This window comes from Peromyscus maniculatus, chromosome 3 (assembly GCF_049852395.1).
Source record: "Peromyscus maniculatus bairdii isolate BWxNUB_F1_BW_parent chromosome 3, HU_Pman_BW_mat_3.1, whole genome shotgun sequence".
Lineage (NCBI taxonomy): Eukaryota > Metazoa > Chordata > Mammalia > Rodentia > Cricetidae > Peromyscus > Peromyscus maniculatus.
This window is the reverse complement of record NC_134854.1, coordinates 114,361,013-114,378,597: the sequence shown is the minus strand read 5'-3', so window position 1 is coordinate 114,378,597 and position 17,585 is coordinate 114,361,013. Positions and strand designations below refer to the sequence as shown.

The following is a 17,585-nucleotide window of genomic DNA, read 5'->3' as shown; positions in this document are numbered from 1 at the left end:
GATGCTCAATTCTGGAAATGATAGGCTAGTAGTCTTTAGATTCCTAAAGCCTTAGAGATAGAACCATGATCCTACATCTCACCACTTCTCACTAATGTCATCACATTATAACTCCATCAAGGGATGAATCCATTTGTCAGGACAATGCCTTCATTTATCTAACTGTCTCTTGAAATGCTACTGCAGATACAACAGGGTATACTTTTTACTGATCTTCCATTTCTCAGTCCTAGTAAGTTAACAATTGAGGTCAAACATCACAATGTTGTCAGAAGCAGCATAAAAATGGTCTTACTTGAAGGCAAAGTGATGTCGTAACAGGACCTCTAAGAAATGCTTACAGCTGTCTGAATTTAGAGACTAGCATTATAAATAGGCCTGGAAATCCATCTGTATATTGGGAACCATTCAGAACAGTGATAAAAGGTCAGCCTGATTAACAAAACATAAAAACACTAGATATATTTCCACCTAGTCTAGCCTCTGCTTTTTGTCTTTCCCTGTGTATCATCTCAGTGTCAGCTAACAGTCTCTGCCTCATCCCTGGCTAGCTTCAGCTTCTTAGCTTGCAGAGGACAGAATCAATCAATGCTAAGTACAACTTCTAGGCAACATGCAGGGGTGTGTGTGTGTGTGTGTGTGTGTGTGTGTGTGTGTGTGTGTGTGTGTGTTATACTCTGGGTAGAATACTTATGCTTTAACAAGAAAAGTGCTAATACAAAGAACTCTAGGTGCTGAGAGTGTGGCTCAATAGTAGAGCCTTGTCTAGTATGAAAAGGCCCTGGGTTCCAATCCAGAGCAATACTTGTTTGGGTGTGGTGACACTCACCTATAGTCCCAGCACCAAGGAGACAGTGGTTAGGGAGACTGAAATCAGAAATTTGGGCTATATAAGAAGACCTGAGCTGGGCAGTGGTGGTGCACACCTTTAATCCCAGCCTTTGGGAGCCAGCAGCAGGTGGATCTCTGAGTTCAAGGACAGCCTGGTCTACAGAGCAAGTTCCAGGACAGCCAGGGCTACACAGGAGGTGGTGGGGGGAGAGAAGGAGGAAGAAGAGGAAGAGGAAGAAGATGGCGACATTGTATTGCAAAACAAATCAAGAATCCTATAAAACTGTGTGCAGACTAGGTTATGAAGGTGTGTTTGGACAAAGACCTTATAGTTTGCAGCTCAGACTCAAAGGGTGAAAGCTGCTGAATTTCATTTCTTTCTAAAATTATACATGCCATTCTGACACAAGGGTCATCTTTACTGTTTCCAGAGTCTAATAAAGCCCTGTTCCTGTGGCCTGAAGGCTCCAAAGTCCTGGATCTTGGCATTCTTCATAGGGTACTACCCTATTTGTTCAGTGACCTAAGAACAGAAACACATGACTATTTCTCCTCTAGGCACACAATAAATGCTTAGTGAATGAACAATACAATCTTAGGGAAAGAATACAATGTCTCTGTGCTTTGCAGACTTAATTCTGGAACTTCGCCTAGATCTCCTGTCTGCTAATTAGACATCCTGTAAGTACAACTCAGTGCCCATCTTGAAGTTTATTACATAAACTGAGGACATGGATGGGTTCTCCTAAATGTAACATCAGACTTTCTCACATTCTTCCATCACTGAACAGCACTGCCTCCCACACAATAATCTGCTGAAAAACAAACGTTTAGGTTGAGGAATATATGCAGAACATGGAGTCAATGTGCAGATAACAAGACTGCTAAACAAACAATTTATTCTGGATTTAAGTTGCAACATTTCCATTGGGGCAAAACAGTTTAAACACAAGTATAGAAAGCCAGCAAACAGACCTAGTATGTTACAATCTCAACTAGGAACTTCTGAATTCTTGACAACTAGGGAAAATAATGAACAATGCAAATGGCTAAAAGGGGGAAGGGTTGCAAGCAGCCTCGACTGAAATGAACCACATTCTCCTTTTGTTTCTGTTTCAAATGACCACCAAGTTAGTATGGCAAAGGGTCACTGGGCAGTGACCCCTCTTTTGCATCATCTGTGCAGCAGGTTTCTATGTAAAAGAGCAAGATATTTAAAAGCAATTTGGTGCACAATCTTTTGTTCACAAGCAGATTAACCTTCCCAAAAAAAAAAAAACAATGTACTCACCACATTCTCATACTAGTTCCTAAAAAGGGGGGAAAAAGTGTGCTAGTATTTAGCATAAGAATAGATATGTATTCCTCCAAATACACAACTGGATTCTAAATACTGTGCAGTTTTACTAACAGGCTCAGAATCACGTTTCTACTGAAATATAGTGCTTAGGGGCCCGGGGGTAAGGGGTGGGATAGCTGAAGAAGTAGAAAAGATTTCACAAGTAGAAAAGATTTCTTGTACTATTCCATGGGTTTACTTCCTTCTACTTCCCACCCCATCAACACACACACTCATCAGCCAATTGTTCTGTGGATGGGCCCCAACACAGCTTGACCACACAGCTGCCATGACAGGCTTAGAGGCCCAGACATGGCTTCTGTGACAGGATTACTGACGGGCAACACCCACCCCCAGGAAAAGCCATAAGCTGACTCCACCCAGGGAGGGCCTACATCTAAGGGAAAGTACTTGACATCCCAAACATTCCAACCATTAGATAAGGTGGCCAGATGTCCCAGAGTCTAGAACACACCTATTTTTGTTTTACAGATACCCCTAGACAAATGTCAGCCAATCAGGGTCCTGAACCCTGGAAATCCCCTCACCCCAACCTCTGCAATGATAAAAACCCCACCCTGCCTGGGCTCTGGGCTCTCCGTTATCACCACTTCGTTGGATAGACAAAGAGATCAAGCCCCGGAGCTTGATGGTAATAAAGGCTCTTTGCTTTTACATGTGGGATTCAGTCTCCATGGTGGTCTTTCGGGGGTCCCCATGATCTGGGCTTAACAGTTCCCAGCAGTTTTATTTACATTTTTCCCCCCTCAGCAACTTCCCAAGCCAAATACCAACCAAATCAGCCAGGGGTTGGTGGAGAGAGTCCACAGGCCTGTGCCTTTAAACTCTGTTATGTAGACTCCATCTACCATCCAGACAGGGCTGTTTAAAGATGCCCTTTCTGTGACTCTGCTTTGCTGGAGGTCAAGTACACTATCACTCCCTGTAACCAAGGAAGTAAAATCGAAGTGTTCTTGCTGTTCTGCCGGCTGCTAAAGCAGTCTTGACTACCATAATACCTGCTACTGGAGAAGATGCATACTACTTCACCAAGTCTTCCCTTTACTTAGACCCCCGTGGCTTTGTTAAATACTCTCCCCAACACCCTTCCCTTTACAGATCACCTTCCTTTAGTGAGCTTGCAGAATGTTACCATGGAGTCCAAACAACTAGAAGCAATTTCAAAACTACATAGAATAGAAAGAAGATTTGGAGAAGATATTCTGCAAACAATATCTTTACTATGCCAAAGCGAATATTTCTACAGATATGGAATCTTCAAGGCACAAGCAACAACATATGGTCTGCACTACATTACAAAACCACTCCAAGAACAACAGAATGGACTTGTTTACCTACATTCACTCAACACATGCCCAACACGTAAACACAGGGCAAAGCTGAGGCCCCAGTCTAAAGTCTGGGTAGGAAGATGGACAACAAATGTGTCAGATCCTGAAGGATGCCAGAGGTGCAGCACAGGTTAGCTTCAAGTTTCAGCCAACTCTTCCTCTAAGGCCACTGAGGAAAGAGAGCTCCTGAGGCATCAGTGAGTTTAAAGGTGTGGTTTTGCAAATACTAACACTGATACTCTGGCTTTGAGACAAGAGTATCTACTATGAAGCCAAAGTATAATCAGTACAAGTTCAAGTTGGACAATGGAAGTAGATCAGTCCACAGAATGCTTACCTATCATTCAGTATGCGTAGGTCAGTTAGATCTCCAGCACTGCATAAACTAGGCATGGTAACAAAGGCTTGTAGTCCCAGCACTTGGAGAGGTAAAAGCAGTGGCATCAGAAGTTCAATGGCATCCTTGGCTACATAGTGGATTCTAGAGCCAGTCTGGGTAACACATAAGACTGCCTCAAAAAGTTTTTCTTTTTTCTTCTTCTGAAGTTTATATGTGCAATGATTTAAAATAATGTAAGTTAAACACCCATACACATTCCTCAGATTCTAGAATTCAGGTACTACAATCCAAAAGAACATTTCAGGAAAATGAAGCCTCCTTTTAGAGAAGGTAAACCGAAAGTCCCTCCACTAACAACTACTTAGAGCTCCAAGAATTCACTGCCTATATCCAGTAAGTGCCTGTGAAAGGAAAAGAGGGATATGGAGACGCAAAAAGCACCAGGACTGAACTTCTGAGGACCAGAAGGCTCTGCACAAAAATCTGCTCTGACTTTATGATTCTACCGATGGGATCCACCATACACACAAATGGCTTTATCCCAAATTATCTAAGAAATAGAAAAGGACTCCTCATTAAGGGTCTGGTGGGGAAGAGTCCACCACCAGCTGCAGAAGCAGGAAATGCCGGATACTTTTAGTTCCATGGAAAGAGGCAGTTCAAGCAATTAGACTGGCTCCATAGTGTGGCTCTGCCTAGTTTTATGCAACATTTATCTCAATCTTACTTTCCATCCATCCATCCATCCATCCATCCATCCATCCATCCATCCATCCATCCATCCATCCCCACACATTCAATGAGTCATATCTTTAAATATAGCAAGTTAGTTTCCATTATGCTCTATCAGATGCTTTGACTGGTAAAGAACAGATATGTGTATTGGTGTTAATTTATAACAGAGAAAGGTTAGAATAAATTCTATGCCCCACACTAGGTAATGGGTTGGTACGTTAAGCTATGTTCTCTTACACAGTACAGCTATGAAAAATTATATTCATGCAGGCTATGTATCAACCTGCGGACAGAATATTCTATAAAACAGCATTATGAAAACACAAAGTAGCATGCACACTGTGGCTACAACTGGATAAAGGGATATGAAAAGAGACCAAAAACAATTTATTCATCCAATAAACAAATTCTATATTACTTTTTAAGACAGATCTCACTACATAGCCCTGGCTAGCCTGGAACCATGTAGATCACGCTGGCCTCAAACTTACAGGGATGTACCTGCCTCCCAAGAGCTGGAAGTACACTACTATGCCTAGCCCAACAAGCAAAATTTCAGTGCTCACTATACTCCAAGCAAATGTATAGGGCCCAGGGAACACAACAGCAAATATAACAAAAGTCTTGGTCTTCCTAAAGCTTATCTTTTATGTGGTAAAGGGCTAGGCCTATAGATAATAAACTCACAGAGGACAACAAGTAAAATTGGGGTGGAAGAGGTGAGTGAGGATACACAGGTGGTGGCCATCTTATTTCTGATGGTCTTATAATTAAAGAACTTCCAATGAAGGTTACCCTCCAAAACCACAGCTATTACTAAAGTTTGGTACTATGAATGATCCTGTTTTCAACAAATCTAGAATAGGCATTCTTCATATTTTCCTTATTTTTTAAAAAAAGAGAAGCTTGTCTTGTAGCCCATCTAGGGAACAAGAAAATTTTTTATTAAGATAAGATATACAAGTATTCTGTCCTCTTGACTATTAAAGAGTTGCTACTTAAAAAAAAACTAAGCTGTTTCTTCACCTACAAAGCTGTACAGAACCATCCTGGTAAGCAACTTAGTTTATGGAAACCATCTAAACTAAGTATCATGGCTCCTATGCAGGTAGCTTTAGGCCCATTCTTTGATTATTCTAAGTCTTTGCTTACTTGTAAAATGGAGCTTAATGCCTCCCTGCTTCACTGAGAGGATTAAATCAAGTAAAGTACAAAGTGTGATGTATTTTAAAATGTACAGCATTCTTGAACTTACTTCTTGTAGAAAATCAAGTATTGCGCTAACCTAAGACCAAGAAAGAGGTCTTATCCAGCAGCAGCAGATGCTCCATTTCTGATATTTTTGTGAACAAAATGGTTTTATTTTCTAATTCACTATTTCCTGTAACAAGTAAAAGGGTACAACTTCCCAAATCTTTTTTAAGCGACTGAACACTAAACAAAGACCTCAAATGCAGTGAAAATTCAAAACAGCTGCAGTTCTCTGAAAGAGCAGCATTTCTTTGGGCCAAGACACAGCACAGGCATTATTTTGGAATACTTCTACATAAGTTTAACTCTCATGTAAGGACACCAAGCTTCCTCATTTTCTCCATTCTTAGAAACAACCCCCTCTAGGCAACTCATTTCTCTTATCACAAGTCTAGTCTTACTTTTTCTAATATCAGTTTTCTCATAGATCCACAGTATGCATTTCATTTTCTTATTGCCCTTATGTCACAGCTTATTTAAGGATGTAAAAACCAGTTGACCTCTCTATGATACCATCCTATCAGCTATGGTAATTAGGTATGAGCACTAACTTAAAACACACATTAAAAGTAGATTGTTTTCCTTTTATTTCTCCTGAATATAATTACAATATATCATTTGTACACAGATGGCTATGTTTCTATTAATATCATTTTTGGATAAAAAAAAAAAAGGATGAAAAAAATGCCAATATATAAAGAGGGCACTGGATTTGAAGGAAATGGATCACAATTCATACTCAATGAATTATAAATTAAATCTGAGCTAACTTCAGGTCTATCCACTTCTTGAATGTAAAGCTATATAATTATGTTTTTTAAAAACTACTAAGAATTATAGCTTGGAAGACTCAACTTGACTTTCACAGTTCTTGATTTAGTAATTTTATTTTTAGTCTATAGAAATACTCCCACATGTGAGCCCAATGAAGCATACAAAGATGTTCTTTACAGGACCAGTTACATCTGAAAAATTTTAAGAACAACTTAAATACGTATCACAATGGGGTGGACAAATACAGATCCAGCCTATGCAACATTACAGCCCAGCAAGGAGAACCAGTGTGTCTGTATCTGAGGCCACTAAAACCAACACCAAGTTAACTGAATGATCCTAATGATCAATGGAGCATACGCTTATGCTGAACTTAAAAACTTTGTTTTTGGGGCTTGAGGCACAATTCAGTGGTAGAAACCTGGCATACAGGTAAGGCCCTGGGTTCCATCCCTATGACCACTAAAACAAAGCAACACTCCAACAAGGAAATCTGAAGGCTTCTAAATTATATGTGCATCCATGTGTACAAGGAAGGCTAGAAGTTAATACACCAGACTAAAATGTTTAAGAAGTGACCCAGACACATCAGATGCTGACTGTATTGTAACTAAGGCTAAAATGTAAAGCTCACTAATGCAAACTCTAGAACTATAAAACTATATGTAAACTATCGAACTAGAAAACTGTGGCCTAGGTAACAATTTTAGATATGAATCAAAAGTGTAATTCATAAAAATAAATCAATAAATTAAGTGTCATCAAAATAAAAACCGTTTGCTCTTTGAGGATATTTCAAGAAAAGTAAAAGATAAGACAGGGCTGGAAAGATGATCAGCAGGTAAAGGCACTTGCTGCCAAACCGGACAACCTGAGTTCACTCGATAGGACCTACCTGGTAGAAAGAACTGACTCCTATGGGTTGCCCTTGTACTGCAGCAAGTGTATATACATATTCTCGAGAGCGCGCGCGCGCACACACACACACCCAAAGATTAGGAGAAGGTGTCTCCAATTTCATTCATGATGAAGAACACATAATCCAAGCTATGCATTATGCTTTAATACCAGATCCAGGAGGCAGAGGCAGGTAGATCTTAAGTTTGAGGCTAGTCAGGGATACATATTGAACTGTCTCAAAAATCAACACACCAACAAACAGATAACTGTGGGAAACCAGCCCCACACTTATTTACCCCAGGAACTCTTGAGGAATGAGGGATAAGAGACTTAGTCAGAAATGAGAAAGAGAGAAAACACAGGATAAACTAGGGTGGGCCTGGATCCTTATCCATTGGGCCAGAACTTTATTCCAAAGGTCTATTTATAACAATACCAAGGTGTGGAGCAAAAGATTGCTAGTTACAATCACCTGGTACCCGAGCCCATGGTCCAATCAACCTCTTAGGCAGTCCTGCTGGGTACAGCCACTAGGAAACCTAGTAGTGGGCTCCAACAGATAACCAATAACAACAACAACAACAAAAAAAAAAAAACCTTAAAATGCAGTAAGAGAGCAACTCAAAAAACAGGCAAAAGATTTGAACAGATACATCATCAAAGATAATATATGACTGGCAAGTAATCACAAGAAAAGATGCTCAGCATCAGTTGTCAGAAGCAGGCAGCACACATTTGCTACTACACATTTGTCACAAAGCCTCGGATTACAGATATTGACCATATCAAGAGTTTACAACAACTCAAAGTCTCCTACACTGCTGACAGGAATGTAAAATGACAAACACTTTGAAAAACAATTTAGGATGCAAACTGCATCCTAAATATTCAGGTCTATATTTATAGATTGTGATTGGCCTTGGTCAAATGCTTGTTTTTATAGTGAATAGCGATTAATGCAGACTTCTAACTGGTCAAGATGCTAAGAATAAGTGACTGTTGAGGACTCTGCCCTCAAGAGAACCATCTCTATATCGCTCCTTTCAAGGCTCCGGGTTACACTGAAAAGAGGCAGACGGTGGAAGAAAGCTGTGAAAGACTGTCTTCTAAGACTTGCACTGACAAACTCATAGCAGCTGTAGTTACCTGTGCAGGGAAAGAGTAAGGAGGGGCTCATGGGTCCCTGATCCTTCCCCCAGAGAGATACCAGCAGGGGATGGGTGACAGTGGTGTAGCCACTGTCAAGTTACCCAAGCACCAAAGGATTTGTCACACCCATGACCACATAGTGGCTCTAGAGGAGGAGGGAGATATCTTAGTTAAAGGATTCTATTTCTGCAATAAGTATGACCAAAAGCAACTTGGAGAAGAGAGGGTTTATTTTATCTTATACTTCCAGGTAATAGTCCATCACTGAGGGAAGTCAGGGTAGGAACTCAAGGCAGGAACTGAAGCAGAGGCTATGAAGGAACTTCTTACTGCCTTGATCAGCCTGCTTTCTTACAGTACCCAGGACACCTGCCTAGGGTGTCACCCACAGTAAGCTGGGCCCTCTCACAATAATCATCAAGAAAATGCCCCACAGACCAATTTGGTAGAGGCTTTTTCTCAACTGAGGTTCCCTCTTCCAAAAATACTCTAGCTTGTATCAAGTTGACACAAAAACTATCTAGCACAGGGATAAGGATGGGGTAGTGAGTGTAAGGAGAATTTATCATATACATGTATGAGCTTGTCAAAGAATAAGTTCATTTAAAAAAAAGAGAGACACAGTACACAAAAAGAAATGAAGGTATAACTAGTGATGCTTCAAACATTAAAATATACAATGAAGTCATTCTCAACAATTATGTGCTAATAAATCTTAAAACTTAAGTAGAATAGACAAATTATTTTTAAAAGGTACTTAAAAAATCCTCCCAAAGAGTTTTACAGGCAAATTCTATGATTATTATAGGAGCACCAATTCCAATTTCATATAAACTATCGAAGGATAGAATATTAAGGACCACTCTCTCAGCTCATTATGAGGCTAGCAATATTAATACCAGAACTTAAGAAAAACTCAAAGTTAATCTAATTTACGGACACAGATGAAAAAAATGTGTATGCACAAAGTTCAAGTCAAGTTCAGGTTACTGTGGAACACAAGACTTGAAATGCAAAGTCAGTCTAGCTTACCACATTAACTGACTGAAATAGAGAAATGTGATCATCCTACCAGATTCTGAAAAGTGCCTGATAAAATTTAACACCCTCTAAAGTTCACTTTTACTCCAACTAGGAATATAAGAAAATGTCCTTAATCTAATAAGGAGTTAAAAAGCTCATAGAACTACCCCAAACCCTTCCATTTAAAATGGGAATTAGGTAAAGAAGGATACTTGCTATTACTACTTCCATTCAACACTGTAGTAGACATCCTAGCCAGAAGATTATATTAAGACAAAGGCAGAAAGGAAAAAAATCTGAGCTAAAATTAGTAAGTGGCTGGGAAGATGGCTCAGTGGATAGAGTACTGGCCACATAAGCATGAGGATCCGAGTCCAATTCCCACACCACATAAAATGCCAAATGCAGTGGACATGTGCCTACCTATCATCCTCCAGCTGAGTAGCTGGAGGCAAGAAGATCCCCAGAGCCCATTGGCTAGCCAGACTAACCAATCAGTGAGCTTCAGCTCTGTGAGCAGGAATCTATTCTTAAAAGCAGGAATAAAGGTAGGGGGAAGGGTGGGGAGGAACAGATGGGACACGACACACAAACAGGCAGATCTCTATGAGTTCGAGGCCAACCTGGTCTACAAAGTGAGTTTCAGGCCAGCCAAATGTATCATAGTGAGACCCTGTCTCAAAAATAAATAATTTATCTGGGCATAGTGGCATACACCTTTAATCCTAGCACTTGGGGAGGCAAAGGCAAGCAAATCACTAAGTTCAAGGCCAACCTGGTCTACAGAGTGAGTTCCAGGACAGCCAGGGCTACACAGAGAAACCCTGTCTCAAGAACAAAAAACAAAACAAAACAAAAAATCCAGAAGAATTAGTAAGAATGTTCAATTTTTAAATATCTAGGAGGTATGCCTTTAATACTAGCATTTGAGGCAGAGACTAGCAGATCTCTGAGTTTGAAGCCATCCTGGTCTACTCAGTGAGTTCCAGGGTAGCCAGAGCTAATGAATGAATGTGTCCCTGGTTTCAAAATCAGCCAGCCAGCACCAGCAAGATTACCAGTAGGCAAAGTGCTTGCTGTGCAAGCCTGATGACCTAAGTTTAATTCTCTGAAACTACATGATGGAAAGACAGAATAGACTCAAACCAAGCTGTCCTCTCCACTCAATAAATAAAGGTAAAAGTCTATGAGGACAATCACTAGAGGAAAAAGCACAAGCAGACTTGGAGCACTGTGCTCTATGGGACATATGCTGCTATGTATGCTGGAAGGACTTGAAATACAAAACTGAAAGACTTTGCTACGTAAATGCTTGGCTGAACTAAGCCCGATGAGGTTTTTCCAAACAACTCAAGAGTTAGTATGCAACTGGCACTTTGATCTAGAAAGCCTTATGGTTCATTTTGAAGTACTGTAAAAATTGTTACTAACTTCTCTATAATTCAGGGTTTAAGAGTTCAGTTTCAGCTTCCTAACCATATGACAGAATAGAATCCCAACCACCCAAAAGAGGATATGGTGGCATCTTTTCAGGATTTTGGATGCCAGGAACAGAACAACAGTGCTCAACAAGATTCAGGCCAGAGATTGGAGCAAAGCCCATCCTGTAAGGATGATCTTTCTTTAAGCAATCAGATTTCTTCACCAAAGTTGTCTAAAGGGGCCTGTAGTGATATATTTGTAATCTAAGAAATAAAGCTTGCCTGTAGATCAGAGGACAGAGTCAGCCACAGAGTTGGCCACAGAGGTCAGGCAGTAGTGGCACACACCTTTAATCCTAGCACTCAAGAGGCAGAGGCAGAGTCTGGATTTCTGTGAATCAAGGCCACACTAGCTACACGAGATTAATCCAGTCTAAAAGAGAAACATCCAGGCAGTGGTGGCACACACCTTTAATTCCAGCACTTGGGATCACACACCTTTAATCCCAGCACTAGGAAGGATGAGACAGGAAGTGACATAGCTAGGCACGGAAGAAATATAAGGAGGGAGGAGACAGGAATTTGCTCTCTTGCAGAGGCTATGTCTGGCTGAGGAGTTGGTGAGGTAAGAGGTGGTAGCTGTGGCTTGCTCTGCTTCTCTGATCTTTCAGCTTTCACCCTGATATCTGGCTCTGGGTTTTTATTATAAGACCATTTAGGACTTGCACAACAGGGGTCCTCTGTTGAAGACCACAACAGTGGCATACGTGGAAGCTCTGAAGAAAATCTGTGCACTGAAAATATTTGGCCTTGAGCTCAGACTGCCACTGTTGTATACCAGCAGAAGCAACAAAAATCTCAGTGCAGGTGACTTAGGGTCAACCTTAGAGCAACACATCTGTTGCTGCAGTGCCACATTAGATTACTTTCCTAAAGATAGCCACCAAGGTCTATTCCTTTATTTGGCCATTTCCTCTTCCTGAGACTCACAACCAAGGTCCAGCTACCAAAGTATAGAAGAAGTCAGCAATCAAAAGCCTCCTTTTGGCTACCCTAATTAACATGCCCAATCAAAATTAACCAACTCATCCCAACACGGGGGGCTTCCCCTTTTCCCTTTATAAACTGCCATTTGCCTGTGTGCCACATCTGTCTCCTCTCTATCCAGAGGCAGTCCTTAGTCCCTCCAGGGCAAATATTCCTCCCCCCTCTCCCTTGTTTCTTTTCCTTTCTCTCTGGTCCTTTATCTCTTGAACTGTATAAAAAAGAGAAAAGTGAACTGAGCACAAGCATCCAGCACTGTCTGCTTCCTGGCTATGGTTGCAATGTAACCAACTGCTTCAAGCTCTTGATACATTGACATACCATAATGGCCTGTATCTCCAATTGTGAGGTAGAATAAACCCCTCCTTCCTGTACTAATTATTTTTCTTGGCATACCATAATGGCCTGTACCTCCAATCGTGAGGCAGAATAAACCTCTCCTGCCTGTACTAGTTATTTTTCTGTTGCTGGGACAAAATACCATGACCAAATGCAACCTAAGGAAAAAAGTTTATTTTGGTTTATGGCTCCAGAGATTCCATAATGGTGAGAGAAGCATTAGAGCAAGCAGATGGAGGAGAAACTGACAGATTACAACTTCAACTAAAAACACAAAGCAGAGAGAATGAACTGGAAGTGGAGGAGACAATGAACTCTCAAAGCTACTCCAAAATTGCACCACCTCCCCAAACAGCACCATCAACTGGGAACTACCAGTTCAAATATGTGGGCCCATGGGGACATTTCCATTCAAAACTACCACAATTCCTTAAGTGGCTTTTGTCAGGGAATTTTACCACAGCTCCAGAAAAGTAACCTAGAAACTCAGCCATCTCCCAGACACCCACATTAGTTTTTGTTGTTTTTTGAGACAGGGTCTCTCAACTGAGCCTAGAGCCCATGGATTCAGCTAGACTGCCTAGCCAGCAAGCCCTCAGGATCCCCTTTTCTCCAACTCTCTGTTGCTGGAATTGCAGGTATTTAGTGCCCACCCTGCTTTTTATATGTGGGAATGAGGCATCTAAACTCATGTCCTCAAACTTCTGCAGCTTGTAAGCACTTTATCAACTGAGCCATCTCCTCAGCCCCAGAAATTACTACTTTAAAATGAAGTCTAGGGCTGGAGAAAAAAGTGTGTGTGTGTGTGTGTGTGTGTGTGTGTGTGTGTGTGTGTGTGTGAGAGAGAGAGAGAGAGAGAGAGAGAGAGAGAGAGAGAGAGAGAGAGAGAAAATGAGAATTCAATTAATAAAAAAAGGGGAATAAAGCCAGGTAGTGGTGGCACACACTTTTAATCCCAGTACTTTCGGAGGCAGAGGCAGGCAGATCTCTAAGTTCGAGGCCAGCCTGGTCTACAGAATGAGTTCCAGGATAGCCAGGTCTACACAGAGAAACCCTGTCTTGAAAAGAGAGAGAGAGAGAGAGAGAGAGAGAGAGACAGAGACAGAGACAGAGACAGAGACACCTCTTCACTGACATTTTCAAAAGCAAATTCAAAGCAGAAGAGATTAAAATGATGCCTTTGAAATTTTGAAGTAAAACTACTTAACAGATTTCCCCCCCTCAACTATCACTAAATATGGGAACATAAAAACATCTTCACATGTATAAGAACAAAAAAAAAACTATGATACATCCTCTTTTTGCATTAAGGCAAAAAGCAAAACCAATGAGATTTCAGAGAACAAAGAATCCAAAACAAGAAGGAAGAGATTCAGTCAAAACAATCCTGAAAAAGAGAAAGAAGACTGTTTCACACTTTATCAAAAGGCTTCTGTAATCAAAACAATATGGCACAGTCATAATGAGAAACTGATGAAACTGAACAGAACTTAAGCCTTAAAGACATTAAGCTAAGTGAACTAAGCCAGTTGCAAAGAAACAAGCGCCAACAAGTTCACATTAAATGGATGATAGGTTGTCCCCCAGGGTTTGAGAACAGGGTATTGCTGTTTAATGAATTAACATGTAATATTTGTCATAAAATTTACATTGCAAGTATACATAACACTAAGTATACTATATACTGAAAAGTCGTTAAATTTCACACCATGTGGTTTTTACCAATATAGGTAGTGGAGTAGGGGAGGCACAGAAATAAACCTCTGCAGAAATGTCAAATGTTTCTTGACAAGGATGCCAAGCCATTCAATGGGAGAAAGGACAAGTTTTCAGAAAGTTGTGTTAAGAACAATACATATAAAAAGAATGTTGCCAGGCCCATGACTTGTAGACAAATTATAAAGTCTTCATGACATTGGATTTTGCAATAAATCCTTGGATATGATATCAAAATCAAGGAACCAAATGAAAAAAATTAGAATTCATCAAAATAAACTTTTGATGTGGGTAGGTAAAGAAAGAAGGAAGAATGGAAAAGGTGGGTTGATGGGCACTAAATTAAAGAACAGAGCATTATTCAAGTGGCTCACAACCATTTGTAGCTCACAACTACTTGTAGTTCCAGCTCCAGAGCCTCTGGGAGCACATAAACTCACACAGGCACACACCCATACAAAAATAAATCAATCTTTAAAGGACACTACTGAGAGAATAAAAAGGCAAGCCACAGAAAACGAGCCTTATTTGCAAAGCAAATATATAATAAGATTAATAACCAACAAAATTTAATGAGCAAAGAGATTGACTAGGTATTTATTTATCCAAAAGACAACATATATATGGTCAATAGAATAGGCACATGAAGTGCTGCTGGATGTCACTAATTGTTAGGGAAGTGCAAATGAAAACCACAGTGAGACACCACATCATTATTTATTAGAATGGCATTTATCAAAACACAAGACAAAACAGAAAACAAGTGCTACTGAGGACATGAAAGTAACATTTGTATGCTCATGGTGGAAATGAAAAAGGTGTGGTCACCATGGAAAACAGTAAAAGTGGTCTCTAAAATTTGAAGCACAGAATCATCACATGGTCCAGTAACTTCACTCCATATCCAACAGAACTGGAAGAAAGGTCTTAGATATTTCATAGCAGAATTCTAGTAGTGAAGAGGTGAGAGAAAGCAATTCAAATGTCTATCAATGAATGAACAAACAAAACATGGCATATAGCTGCAACTGAACGGTATTCAGCCTTAAAAAGGAAAGAAATCATGACAGGTGCAACAACATAGAGCAATCTTATGGACATTATGCTCACTCAAGTAAGCCAGGCACAAAATGATAAATCCATGACTCTGTTAATAGAGGTACCTAGAATAATCAAATTCACAGAAACAGAACAGTGGTTACTAGGGTGGTTACTAGGCGGGGTGGGTTATCAGTATTTGACAGGAACAGAGTTTTTGTTTGGGATAATGACAAAGTTCTGGAAATAGGTAGTGTACACCATGTGAACATACTTAGTGTCACTGAGCTGGACTTCTGGTTCAGATGGAACCTAGTATGTCTATTTTACAGTAATAAAAATGGTTAAAATGAGAATCTTAAGATCTGTATATTTTATCTCAAAGAAAAAAGTTCTTAAAGAAAGATACTATCTAGACTTGGTAAGTCAAGAACTAACAAGGCAAAGACATTTTTATAAGCAGAAGGTAAATAAAGATAGCAAATTTAGGCATAGGGATAAGGTGAGGTAGGCCTGGTTCAGGAGTCGACTATGTTTGCTGTTTCAAGTCTACAGTAATGTTGGCCTAAATTCATGTGATTTATGTATGTAATGTACTTCTTTGAAAAGAACATGGGAACTTATGCGTCTAGCTCCTAAGAGGGCAGAGAAAAAAAATTTATTCATAAAAGTTGGACAATCCAAGACTCAGATGACTGCTTTCTCCCCTTTGAGGATGTATCCTTGCCAGTACTGACAGAGAGAGCTCCAATTTTAAACATTCCCTTCCATGGAAACAGGAAGTTTTCTGCAATGAAGAAATAAGCCCTGATGATAAAAGAGCAATGAAGGTTGTTAAGATTTAGACTTTCTCCACAGATCAAAGAGTGACTAAGAAGCTAGGAGTAAACTTTAGCTAAGCATATATGTACGGATCCATGAATTTATCTGTGGAATTAATATTAATGTTAATTTCTTCCCCTAAAGAATTCATGATGGCCTTTTAGGGCAATGTACATATAAATCAAGTCAGCCTCAACAGGAAATCCTTATTAAATGTAAAATAATCCTGAATACTTGAAAAATCAACAATTATTATCAAAGCAATTATTCCTGTCACAAATTAAAGCGACAAATACAAACACTGAAGCCTCAATATTTTCATAGTTCTGATATTTCTTTTAAAATATATTTCTACAGGCTGAAGAAATGGCTCAGCAGTTAAGCACACTGGCTGCTCTTCCAGAGAACCTGACTTCAATTCTCAGCACCCACATGGCAGCTCACAACTGTCTCTAACTCCTGTTCCAGGGGATCTGACATACTCACATAGACATACATGCAGGCAAAACACCAATGCCCATAAAATATAAGTAATTCATTTAAATATATATATTGTTAGGGGCTGGAGAAATGGCTCAATGGTTAAAAGCACTGGCTGCTCTTCCAGAGAGGACTGGGGTTCAATTCTTTGTACCCACATGGCAGCTCACAACCATCTTTACTCTAGTTCCAAGGGTTCCAATGCTCTCTTCTGACCTCTGCAAGCACTGTACACACACGGTGCACAGATATTCAGGCAAAACATACATAGATTCATTCACACATATCTTTTCTTTGAATGTCCATTCTTTGATAAATTTGTCTTTGCTTCAGAAATGTAATTCAAAAATGCAAATCTTCATTTTTTCTAAGGGTACATAGTTGTAATATAAAACAGTACAAAAACCTGGTACTCAATTCTGCTACAATAAGCTCTTGGCTAATAACACATTTTTGAGGCTTGGCTTCTCATTTATAAAATGTAAATAGTAACAGTTCCAACTTCAAAAAGTTATCATCAGAGTTAACCTTGCATAGTTTCTGGTTTACTGAATATTCAAGTATGTTATGTGATGATAGATAGAGCAATGACACCTTTCAAGGCCTGGCCTTGACTATACCTTCTACACCTCATGTTGCCTACAGAGATACCAAGCTGTTTCATGCCTCAATCCCTTTTCTTGAGTTTCTCCTCATGTTAACCTGCCTAGAATCTGCCACAAAATTCCTCACTCTACTTACCTAGATCTGTCTGATAAATGTTTGTCACTTAAGAGCCATCTAGTGCACATAGTGTTATAGTTACTGGTACTCCTTATCTGGGTCTTGTGAGCACCCTCGTATTTCAGTACTACAGACAGTAGCAAGTGGTTAAATAACCTGGTCTACCATTGCAGAGTAACAAGAATATAAGAAACTAAGACACAGCCTTAGAGTTAAAATTAGTGCACAATAAAAATCAGATTCTGTTGTCTTGGGGCTGAGGTAAAATCTCAAGTCACCTTATTGTACATAGCCACCCTGCCCATGCA

At 39.9% G+C, this 17,585-nt stretch overlaps 1 protein-coding gene across 18 annotated transcripts in view; it reads right to left on the bottom strand.

The window, feature by feature from the left end:
• Nr2c2 (nuclear receptor subfamily 2 group C member 2) overlaps positions 1-17,585 on the bottom strand; it is a 79,381-nt gene that overhangs the window by 49,916 nt on the left and 11,880 nt on the right. The window lies entirely within an intron of this gene.